This window comes from Suricata suricatta, chromosome 2 (genome assembly GCF_006229205.1).
Source record: "Suricata suricatta isolate VVHF042 chromosome 2, meerkat_22Aug2017_6uvM2_HiC, whole genome shotgun sequence".
Lineage (NCBI taxonomy): Eukaryota > Metazoa > Chordata > Mammalia > Carnivora > Herpestidae > Suricata > Suricata suricatta.
In genome coordinates, this window is record NC_043701.1 from 154833298 (window position 1) to 154845304 (window position 12007).

Below are 12007 nucleotides of genomic sequence, written 5' to 3' on the forward strand. Positions count from 1 at the left end.
CTCTTGCCTTACCCTCCTATAAAAACCTTCTTTTTTGTATATCTTCATAGAGTCCTCTCTGTTATTTCGATGGGATGCTGCCTGATTCAGAAATCAGTTAGATCTTCAAATTTAGTTGGTTGAATTTTGTTTTTTAACAAGGCTTATTTAAACTGATCTTACTTAAAGTGTTTCTTTAAAAAGAAACAAGCAAATCACACCCAGACTTCCCAGTGATTATTTTTCCTAAGATTATTAGATGTAGGCTACCCATATCTTATTCTTCCACTGTATAATTATAATAGCATTTGATGGTTGAGTTATGAGACTAATCTCATAGTAACTAGGTAGACTTCCAAAACTAGAAGGCTTCCTTCAATCATTTAAAAAGATAATTTTATTAAAGGCAATTTTAAACCTCTAAGTATCGTGTTTGCAAAGAGCCAGTTTCATCATTCAAGAATATCTACTATGAAGTTCTTAAAAGAGGTAAAACTAATTGCTAGGAGAGTGGTTGCTTCTGAGGATGGGGATTGCCACTAAGAGGTGGGAAGGAATCTTCCAGGGGGATGGGATTGTTTTGTACCTTGATATGATGTGATTACTCAGGTATTGGTGGTTGTTGAAACTGTGTGAGCTGACCAGAAGGTCCAGTGCCCCACCCGCCAAGTGGGCAAGATGTTTAAGGCCATTTCAAAAAGGGAAGGTGTTTCAAGTATCTGAAAGTACGCCTTTTCTCATATCCTGATCAGGTCTGACCACATTTTATACTTGTCCTTTTGAGACAGAGAAGGTGAAGGGACCCCATGAAAAAAAGCCATTTTTTTTCTTTGCTGCTTTTCCTGCTTCTATTCTTGCTGGGACCTGCACTCCCACTTTACACATGCCTTAATATATGTCCTCCTTATAAAGGTCAAGGAGCTAATGTTTCTTTGGAGTCTTCCAGCACAATAGGTAACATTTAAGGAGTCACCAGGCACGGTCGTCATAAACGTTCTCCAAGACCACTGATTCCAAACATCTTGATGCCAAGACCCAGGGCTTCAGGGAACAAGTGACTTATGAAGGACACCTGGACCCTATCCTTGTTCTACCCAGCTGCTGGATGCCTGAGGATGTGTACACCACACCACAATCATCAGTGGAAACCCCAGGTGCCAAGCAAGGATGAGACTCCCTCCTTTCCTTTCTGAGTCTTCCGGACACTCAGTCTGTGTATGTTCTCTCTGTGTCCTCAATAAACTCTGCTTCCACCTCCTCTTGCCTCATGTTTGATTTCCATCCTATGTGAAGCTAAGGACCCTCTTGGCTGGTCTTGAGGGACCCCCCTCTGGGTCTCTGGACCCAGCCTTTCTATATCACTTTCAAGGTATAGCTGGTCTTCGTGTTTTGCATTCTGATTAGTGTTAATCTGGATAAAAATGCTTTCTGATGCCAAATAATAAAATATTTAAGACCAGGCTGGTAAGTGCATATGCAGAAACTCTCCAGGCTTTTTTTTTTTTTAAACATCTATTTATTTTTGAGAGAGAGAGATAGATCATGAGCAGGGGAGGGGCAGAGAGAGAAGGACACACAGAATTGGAAGCAGGCTCCAGGCTCTGAGCTGTCAGCACAGAGCCCGATGCGGGGCTTGAACCTGTGAACTGTGAGATCATGACCTGAGCTGAAGTCAGATGCTCAACCAACTGAGCCATCCAGGCATCCCTCTCCAGGCTTTAAAAAAATCAAACCATTGTTTTAAAATAACTTGTGCTATTTTGTTTTCTTTTTTACTAAACTAATACATGTTCTCAGGGAGTCTAGCTGGCTCAGTTGGTAGAGCATATGACTCTTGATCTCAGAGTTGTGAGTTCAAGCCCTGTGCTAAGTGTAGAAATTACTTTAAAAATAAACTAATACATGTTCTGTGTTGAATGAGTCAAAACATCAGGTACTTTAAAAAAACAAAAGAGAAATTACATAATTTCACCACCCAGTAGCTACTTTTAAAATTTGGGAAAAATCCCTTTCTGTACTGTTTTCTTTAAAATGGAAGCTATGGGGCGCCTGGGTGGCTCAGTCGGTTAAGCCTCCGACTTCGGCTCAGGTCAGATCTCACGTTAGTGGGTTCGAGCCCCGCATCAGCCTCTGTGCTGACAGCTCAGAGCCTGGAGCCTGCTTCCGGTTCTGTGTCTCCTACTCTCTCTGCCCCTCCCCCTCTCATGTTCTGTCTCTCTCTGTATAAAAATAAATAAAACATTTTTTTAAAATTAAAAAAAAATTAAAATGGAAGCTATCTGGGGCACCTGGGTGGCTCAGTCGGTTAAGTGTCCGACTTCGGCTCAGGTCATGATCTCACAGTTCGTGGGTTTGAGCCCCACATCCCCACATCGGGCTCTGTCCTGAAAGCTCAACCCCTCCCCTGCTCATACTCTTTCTCTCTGTGTCTCGCAAAAATAAATAAAATGGTAAAAAAAAAAAAAAAGATTTAAAAAATAAATTTAAAAAAACATTCCTTTCTGGCTTGGTACATTCTGAATGTTTTGTGACCAAGACAGTTCCCTGAGTAGAAAAGCAGTGAAGTCACACTGGAACCTGCTGGAGAAGGGAGTGGGAAGACAGGACTGACCCTGTAGCTTTTTGCCGTCACTCTGCCTCTCCTGGTCACAACCTGCTTCTGCAGAGAAGCTTGTGTCTCCAGAGAGGGGCCACCTGGGGTCTGGAGTCATGGAGGAAAAGTCACTTTTCTTTCATGGAATCCTGCCTGTCCTGACCTACAGGAAGCAAAAAGGAGCACATGGACAGGCAGAATCTGTTGCCTATAGCATATTTTAACCACATTTCAAACACTTAATGCCTTTGTCAGGGAGATATGAAGCTTGAGTCACAAGCTGTTATAATCATCCAAAGGGCAATGTTGTTTTTCTACCAGCATTTTGTGTACTATCCTATTGCAGAGATTTTTGTTCAAGGCCAGCTTGCAGACAACAAAATTCTACAACAAAAGTGATAGCATGATGATAAATACTTGTGTAGTGCTACTGTGTGCCAGGCGTTGTTCCAAGCACTTTATCTACACTAAATCTTTCAATGTTATATTGTTCCAAGGCCATCTTTGAAGGATAACTCCATGTCAGAGTTAAAGTTATCAACCCAGTATGCCTTGTTTTTCCTTTAAAAAATCAAAGCCTATCAAATAACAGCATAATGATTCTCTAATAGCTGCTTCTATTTTTCTGTATTTTAGGGAATAATATAGATTGGTGCGGTCTTTTGCAACATTTCTACGGTGATCAATTACTTTGAGTTTTGATTAACTTGGTCTTCTGTGAATCTGTCCTTAGCTCTTATTTTCTTTTAAAGAAATTGCTTGTCTTGAAAAAGAAAACCAAAGCTGGAGGCATCACAATCCTGGACTTCAAGCTGTATTACAAAGCTGTAATCATCAAGACAGTATGTTATTGGCACAAAAACACTCAGATCAGTGGAACAGAATAGAGAACCCAGCAATGGACCCATGAACGTATGGCCAACTAATCTTTGACGAAGCAGGAAAGAATATCCAATTGAATAAAGACAGTCTTTTCAGAAAATGGTGCTGGGAAAACTGGACAGTGACATGCAGAAAAATGAACCTGGACCACTTTCTTACACTATACACAAAAATAAACTCAAAATGGATGAAAGACTTAAATGTTAGACAGGAAGCCATCAAAAGCCTAGAGGAGAAAGCAGGCAAAAACCTTTATGACCTTGGCCACAGCAACTTCTCACTCAACATGTCTCCAGAAGTAAGGAAAACCAAAGCAAAAGTGAATTATGGGGCCCTCCTCAAAATTAAAAGCTTCTGCACAGCAAAGGAAACAATCGGCAAAACTAAAAGGCAACTGACGGAATGGGAGAAGATATTTGCAAATGACATATCAGATAATAATAAATAATAACAAATGACATATCAGAGGGTTAGTATCCAAAATCTAGAGAACTTACCAAACTCAACACCCAAAACCCAGATAATCTAGTGAAGAAATGGGCAAAAGTTATGAATAGATACTTCTCCAAAGAAGACATCCAGATAGCTCACAGACACATGAAAAAATGCTCAACATCACTCATCATCTGGGAAATACAAATCAAAACCACACCGAGACACCACCTCACACCTGTCAGAATGGCTAAAATTAACAACTCAGGCAACAACAGATGTTAGGATGTGGAGAAAGAGGATCTCTTTTGCACTTCTGGTGGGAATGTAAACTGGTGCAGCCACTCTGGAAAACAGTATGGAGTTTCCTTAAAAAATTAAAAATAAAACTACCCTATGACCCAGCAAATATACTACAAAGTTTTTATCCAAGGGATACAGTTATGCTGTTTTGAAGGGGCACATGCGCCCAATGTTTATAGCAGCACTAACAGCAATAGCCAAAGAGTGGGAAAGAGCCCAATGTCCTTTGATGGATGAAAGGATAAAGAAGACGTGGTATGTGTATACAATGGAGTATTACTCAGCAATAAAAAAGAATGAAATCTTGTCATTTGTAACTACGTGGATGGAACTAGAGGGTATTATGCTAAGCAAAATTAGAGAAAGTCCTATGACTTCACTCATGTGAGGACTTTAAGATACACAACAGATGAATGTAAGGGAAGGGATGCAAAAAGAATATAAAACAGGGAGGGGGACAAAACATAAGAGAGTCTTAAATATAGAGAACAAACCGTTTTGTTCATGGGGTTATGGGAGGGGGGATGGGCTAAACAGGTAAAGGGTTTAAGGAATCTACTCCTGAAATCATTGTTGCATCATGTGCTATGGGCTAATTATCCTGGATGTAAATTATAAAAAATAAATTATAGACAAAAAAAGAAATTGGCTTGGAGCTGTATAACTGGTCAACCACTGTTTAGGCCTCCTTCTAGGTTGGCTCTCTGCACCCACTGTCCCCTCCCAGCACCATGACCTGTGTTTACTCTCCCTGCAACCATCTCACCAGCCTGAACTGAGCTTGGACCACAGCCACTGAGGGGTCCAATGATCAGCTTGGCTTCTGAAGTGTCTCTCAGCTCTTTAATTTTTCACTTGACAAAAAAGAGAAACCATTTCTTAGTGACTTCCGTAGTTCTCTCCAAAGAATATAAAAATTCTCCAAATTTAGAATTAATATTTCAATTAAAAAGGAACTTTATTTAGAAATTGGCCAACTCAAAAGACTTCCTATTATTGACAGCAGTGTTTCAGTAAACACAAACATTTTATTGATGAGTCTTAACTAGATCATTGCATTATCTTTGCCTCAGGTAAGTGACATGAAGTCAATGGGAGCCCTTCACCATGCAAGCTGGAGGATAGATATCCTCAAAAGGTAGTACTGAAATTTTTTTTTATGTCTTTATTTTTGAGAGACAGAGAGAGACAGCATGAGCAGGGGAGGGTCAGAGAGAGAGGGAGACACAGAATGTGAAGCAGGCTCCAGGCTCTGAGCTAGCTGTCAGCACAGAGCCCGATGCGGGGCTTGAACCCACGAACTGTGAGATCATGACCTGAGCCAAAGCTGGCCGCTTAAACGACTGAGCCACCCAGGCGCCCCAAAAAGGTAGTACTGAAATTTATACTGAACATGATTGTATATGGCAGTATGCTAAAAGACCACAAAAAGTAACATGATTTCCCCATGAAAACTGATGTTTGAGGGGCATCTGGCTGGCTTAGTCAGTAGCCTATATGACTCTTAATTTCAAGGTCATGAGTTCAAGTCCTACATTGGATGTACTTAAAAACAACAACAAAACTGACTGCTGGGGTTATAAATAACATGATTTCAAGCAGTACAGGGCAAAATTTAAATTTATTTTGCCTGTTGATAATTGAAATTAAGTTGAAAATTATCCTATAATCTATCTTTGCAATGTATTGTAGTTTCCTATATGTGTTTCATATAATTTCTTAAATTCTAAATCTTTTATTATTTTTGATGCTCTTGGTGGATGGAATGTCTTTTGAAATGTCATTTTCTGATAGTTTCTTTCTAGAATGTAGAACAGTTGATTTTCTTCTTGAGCTTTGGACATTGGCCTTATATCCTGCTAAATTTATTAGTTTTAGGGATCTTTTTTGTGTAGATTCCTTGGTGTTTTTGCCTACAGCATCATACCATCTACAAATAATGAATGGCAAGTGTACTTCTTTCTTTTAACTGAAATGTTTTCTGTTTTTTCCTTGTCTTAATAAATGATTAGAATATCTAGTACAATGTTAAATAAAAATGGTGAGACTGGATGTCTTTCCTCTATTCTTGATCTTTGGCAGAAAACTTCAGCCTTTCTTTATTTTATATGTTATTAGCTATAGGTTTTACATGGATGCCCTTTATCAGGTTGAGAAAGTTTCCTTCCTGGTTAGCTAAGTGTTTTTAATCATGTGTCAAACAACAAAATTTAACTGAATAATTTAAAATATCAAATTGGTTTTATCAAATGATTCATGATAAGGCAACATCCTATCCAGCAAATGGAAGGGAGTTCCATGAGCTCAAGAAAAGGCAGGTTTTTAAAGGCAGAGAGGGGGCTGGAAAAAATACATTATTTTAGGTAGTGTAACCCTCCTAAGAGGGAACAGAAATTGTCTATCAGTAAATTTCCTAGTGCTGACTAGTGAATTGTATGTTGACTCGTGAAAAGTTACATTCCTGGGTGGGTTGAATCTACAGTTAGGCTAGGCATTATGCCTTGGGTTGCTGATGTGGGGCCTTAATATAAGTGACTCTTTTGGGGGCCTGTGGTTTTCTTTTTAACACAGGAAAGAGTATTGAGCTTTGTTAAATGCTTTTTCTGCATCCACTGAAAAAAATCACATATTTTTCTCCTTTATTAATATTTTGAATTATATTAGTTGATTATCAGATGTTAAACCAACTGCATGCTGAAAATAAACTCCACTTCGTCATAACAAATGATCCCTTTAGTGTAATATTGAATTCAATTTGTTAATGTTTTGTTAAGGCTTTTTGCATCTATGTTTATGAAAGTTATTGATCTGTAGTTCTTTTGCCTTGTGATGTCTCTCGTTCTGGAATCAGGGTATTACTGGCCCCATAAAATGAGTTCAGAGTGCCTTCACTTTCCTGAACAATTTTGTGTAGTATTGATTTTTTTTCTTTTTCCTTTAATTGTTGGTAGAATTAACCAATGAAGTCATATGAGTCTGGAGTTTCCTTTGTTGGAAGGTTTTTAATTACTAATACAACTTTTAAGATTTATATAGGGCTGCTCAAGCTTTCTCTTTCTTGTTGGGATAGATATGGGATTTTGTGTCTTTTTTAAAAAAATTATTATTATTTTAATTTTAGAAAGAGAGCACAAGCAAGGGAAGGGCAGAGAGAAGGGGAGTGAAAGACTCTTAAGCAGGATCCACACTCAGTGCAGAGCCCAACATGAGGCTTGATCCCATGACCCTGGGATCATGACCTGAGCTGAAGTCAAGAGTTGGATGCTTAACCAACTGAGCCGCTCAAGCACCCATGCATGGATTTTGTGTCTTTTAAGGAATTTGTCCATTTTACCTGGGTTTTCAAAGATGTTTATAATAGTCTCTTATTCTTTAATGTTCTGAAGGCACTATAGTGATGTCTCTTCTTTATTACTGATACTGGTACAATGTATGTTTTCCTTTTTTAATTTTTTAAAATGTTTTTTATTTTATTTTTGAGAGACAGAGAGAGACAGTGCAAGCAGGTGAGAGTCAGAGAGAGAGAGGGAGATACAGAATCTGAAGCAGGCTCCAATCTGTGAGCTAGCTCTCAGCACAGAGCCCAACGCGGGGCTTGAACCCACCAACCGTGAGATCATGACCTGAGCCGAAGCTGGACACTTAATTGAAACTTACTGAGCCACCCAGGCGCCCCTGTTTTCCATTTCTTTTGTTTATAGCCAGAGGTTTATAAATTTAATTAATTTTTTAAAAAGCATCAACTTTTGCTTTTATTAGTTTTTCCCTTTTGCTTTTCTATCTCTTAAAAAAATGTTTATTTGGGGCTCCTAAGTGGCTCAGTTGGTTAAGCGTCTGACTTCAGCTCAGGTCATGATCTCATGGTTTGTGGGTTTGAGCCCTGCGTCAGGTTCTGTGCTGACAGCTCGGAGCCAGGAGCCTGTTTCCAGATCTGTATCTCTCTCTCTGTCCCTCCCCTGATCATGCGTTTCTCTCTCAAAAACTTAATTGAAAAAGTTAAAAAAAATTTAATGTTTATTTTGAGAGAGAGTGAAAGTGCACTCACGTATCCACACACGAGTAGGGTAGGGGCAGAGAGGGGGAAAAAGAGAATCCCAAAAAGGCTCCTCACCATCAGTGCAGAGCCCAGTGTGGGGCTCCATTCCATGAACTGAAATCATGACCTGAGCTGAAATCAAGACTTGGACTCTCAACCAACTGAGCTACACAGATGCTCCTCTCTTTTTTATCTCATTTCTGCTTTTATATTTTATTTCGACCTTCCTTCTTGCTTTGAATTTAATGTTCTCTTTTATACTTTATTAAGGTGGGAGATGATATCATTGATTTGGGTCTTTTCTTATTTTTCTATTTTAGGTATTTCAAGGCTTTAAGTTTTCCTCTAAGTGTCCTGTGTTAGCTGTATCCCTATAAATTCTGGTAGGTTGTATTTTCATTATTATTCAATTAAAAATATTTTTCTTGTGACTTATTCTTTCACCCAATGATGACTTAGATGTGTATGGTTTAATTTTCATATATTTGGGGTTTTCTTGTTATATTACTATTTTAAAAATTAACTACTAAAGTTTACTCAGTATGGTTTCCTTTCATTTGCATTCATTAGCTTATTATGTTGCAAACTAGTAAATTGGGTCATTTATTTTAAGGCACAAAGTTTTCTGCTCTGAGTTAGAGTTTTTTTTAAAAAAGCTGCCATTTAAAGTGTTAGAAGTTCGAGTTTTCTTTTCAGAGATTTTCTTTTATTTTAAATTTATATAAATGTTTATTAACCCTTATAATCAAGTTAAAAAAGAGTTCTGTTGGATCTAGGGAAATTTATAATCTAATTCATTAGTTATTTAATTTGGAGATGTCAAGGTAAACTAATTTGTTGAGAAAACATTTCATATTTAGAACATGAAAAAGTTGTATCAAACTCTTGAGCAAGCTAGGGAATCCATTTGGAGTTCATAGCCAGATTTCTATTTCTTTATTTGCTCTTTGTTTTCTGCAGTAATTGTGTGGTCAGACTATGGCTTGAGCTAAAGATTTAACTTTAAAGTCCTTCCTGGGGGAGGGGGGTGCCTGGGTGGCTCAGCTGTTTAAGCATCTGACCTCAGCTCAGGTCATGATCTTAAGGTTTGTGAGTTCGAGCCCCACATCTGCTCAGCCTCTGCTGTCAGCACAGAGATTGCCTCAGATCCTCTGTCCTTCTCTCTCTCTGCCCTTCGTCTGCTTGCCCTCTCTTTCTCAAAAATAAATCAACTTAAAAAAATACAAATAAAGTACTTGCTGGGACAGGGCACCCTTCTTTACATTTTGACCTAGCTCATTTATATCATTGTGTGCAGCTATTTTATTTAAGGTGAAAGAGAAAAAATTACATACTCAGAGCACTTCAGATTTCTCATGTATTTACCAATGGAGGACACGAACCTCCTGATGAGCATTAATTCCCAGTACAACATGCATTTATATTGTTTATACAATTGTTGTAAATATTAAGAAACCCTTCCTGATAAGTCCTTTATCTTTTATTAAAGCCATATAAAAATCAGTATAAAGTTTTTTTTTAATTTTTAAAATTTTTGTATAAGGAATTTTTTCTAGCCTTATTGAGCTGACTATAACGTTGTATAAATACAAGGTATATAGCATAATGATTTATGCATGTATCACATAGATTACCACAGTAAGGTTAACACAGGCATCACCTCCATAATCAGTTTTTTTGTATATGTTGAGAACTTTTAATATTTATTTTCTTAGCAACTTTCAAATATATAATGTAGTTTTATTAACTACAGTCACCATGTTGTACATTACATCCCCAGAACTTACTCATCTTACGACTGGACGTTTGTACCATTTGACTATATTAACTCATTTACCCCACCCCCAACCCCTGGCAACCACTAATCTGTTCTCTGTGTCTATCAGGTTAGTTTTTTAGAGTCCATATATAAGTGAGATCATACAGTATTTGTCTTTCTCTGACTTATTTCGTTTAGCATAATGTGTTGAAGATCCAATCATGTTGCAAATAGGATGTTTTTTATGGCTAAATAATACTCCATTATATATACAGTTGACCCATGACTAGTGTAGGTTTGAAATAAGTATATAGTACATTATTGAGATTGTTTTTTTTTTTTATCCTTCACTTATTTTTTTGGACTAGTTTAAGGGGAATAGGTCTTATGTCCTCTTCTTTAAATGTTTGGTAGAATTCACTAGTGAATTCACTAGTGAAGCCATCTGGTCCTGGACTAATTTTATTGGGAGGTTTTTTTAATGTTTTTTATTTATTTTTGAGGGAAAGAGACAGTGCAAGCAGGGGAAGGTCAGAGAGAGAGGGAGACAGAATCTGAAGCAGGCTCCAGGATCTGAACTGTCAGCACAGAGCCCGATGCAGGGCTCAAACCCACAAACCATGAGATCATGACCTGAGCTGAAGCCAGATGCTCAACTGACTGAGCCACCCAGGCGCCCCTACTGGGAGTTTTTTTGATTACTGATTCAATTTCCTTACTAGTAATCAGCCTCTTTAGCTTCAGGCTTTTGTTTTTCTCTTTAAGATTTTATTTTTCAGTAATCTCCATACCCATAGTGGGGATCAAACTCACAATCCCAAGATCAGGTGTTGGATGCTCTTTAGATTGAGCCAGCCAGGTGCCCCCAGGCTTATTCTTGATTATTGGGTGCAGCTCACTAATACTTTCAGGCTTCAGCTCAAGTGGAGGTGTTTACTTGGTCCTTCTTACTTGGCCAGCTCTGAGCTCCATTTTGTTTCTTCTACTCCTGAGAATCTGCAAAAATTCTTTTCAGATTCTAAGGCTCCTAAATGATATTTTATAGTTAGCCTTTCAGCCACTTAGCACTTGATTTTAAATCAGAAATCACCTCAAGAATAAAATCATAAAATTTCAGCCTTCCCAGTATGGATTTCCCAAGCCCTCTGCTATTTTGTCTCTACAAATCCTCAGAGCTTTCTTCTCTTCCCCATGCTGACAAATTTATATGTACAGTATGTGTGATAAGTTAGAGACAGAGAGACCTAGTATATAAATGTTATTTATTTCTGGAAATTCCTGGTCATTGCAATGAAATATTTACAGGTGATAGGATTTCCTACTTGAAAATCTATGAATTTTTAGTTAAAAATTACTAAATCTACCAAAGAATTCAATCCTCAGTATTATACAAGTGTTTGGTCAAATAGTGTTTTTATTATACACTCATGATAGAATAAACACAATTTTTTGTGTTATGCTTTAGTATGTATGAAAAATAAAAGTGCACATATATGTTCAGCCACTGTCACATTTATTCCTGAATAAGGAGAGACATATATATCAGCATTTTTATATTAACAAAAATTCAAAAATACCCTTGAATAAGGAGATTTTATGTCACCACCAAATCACAGGTGTATAATACATAAATATATGTGTATACACACTTACATAAAAACTCATATTTCTGATATGTGTATTCAAATATAACCATATATACACATTATCTTCCCCTCTTCTTTGTCTTACTATGTGTATGTGTGTGTTTCCATTTGTATGTTGAACCAGTAAGGGGAAAACAAGAAGGGCATCCTTGGACAGAGCAGCGAATTCAAGTTTTACCTCATGTTATTTCCTCTGGCTAGAATGATCTTCTCCTGTTTTGTCCCTGCATGTATATACTTATACATACATACACATACACAAACATACGTCACACACAATCATTTTTTCAATGTTTATTTTGAGAGAGAGCGAGCACAAGCAGGCAAGGGGCAGAGAATCCCAAGCAGGCTCTAAGGTCAGCACGGAGCCCGATGTG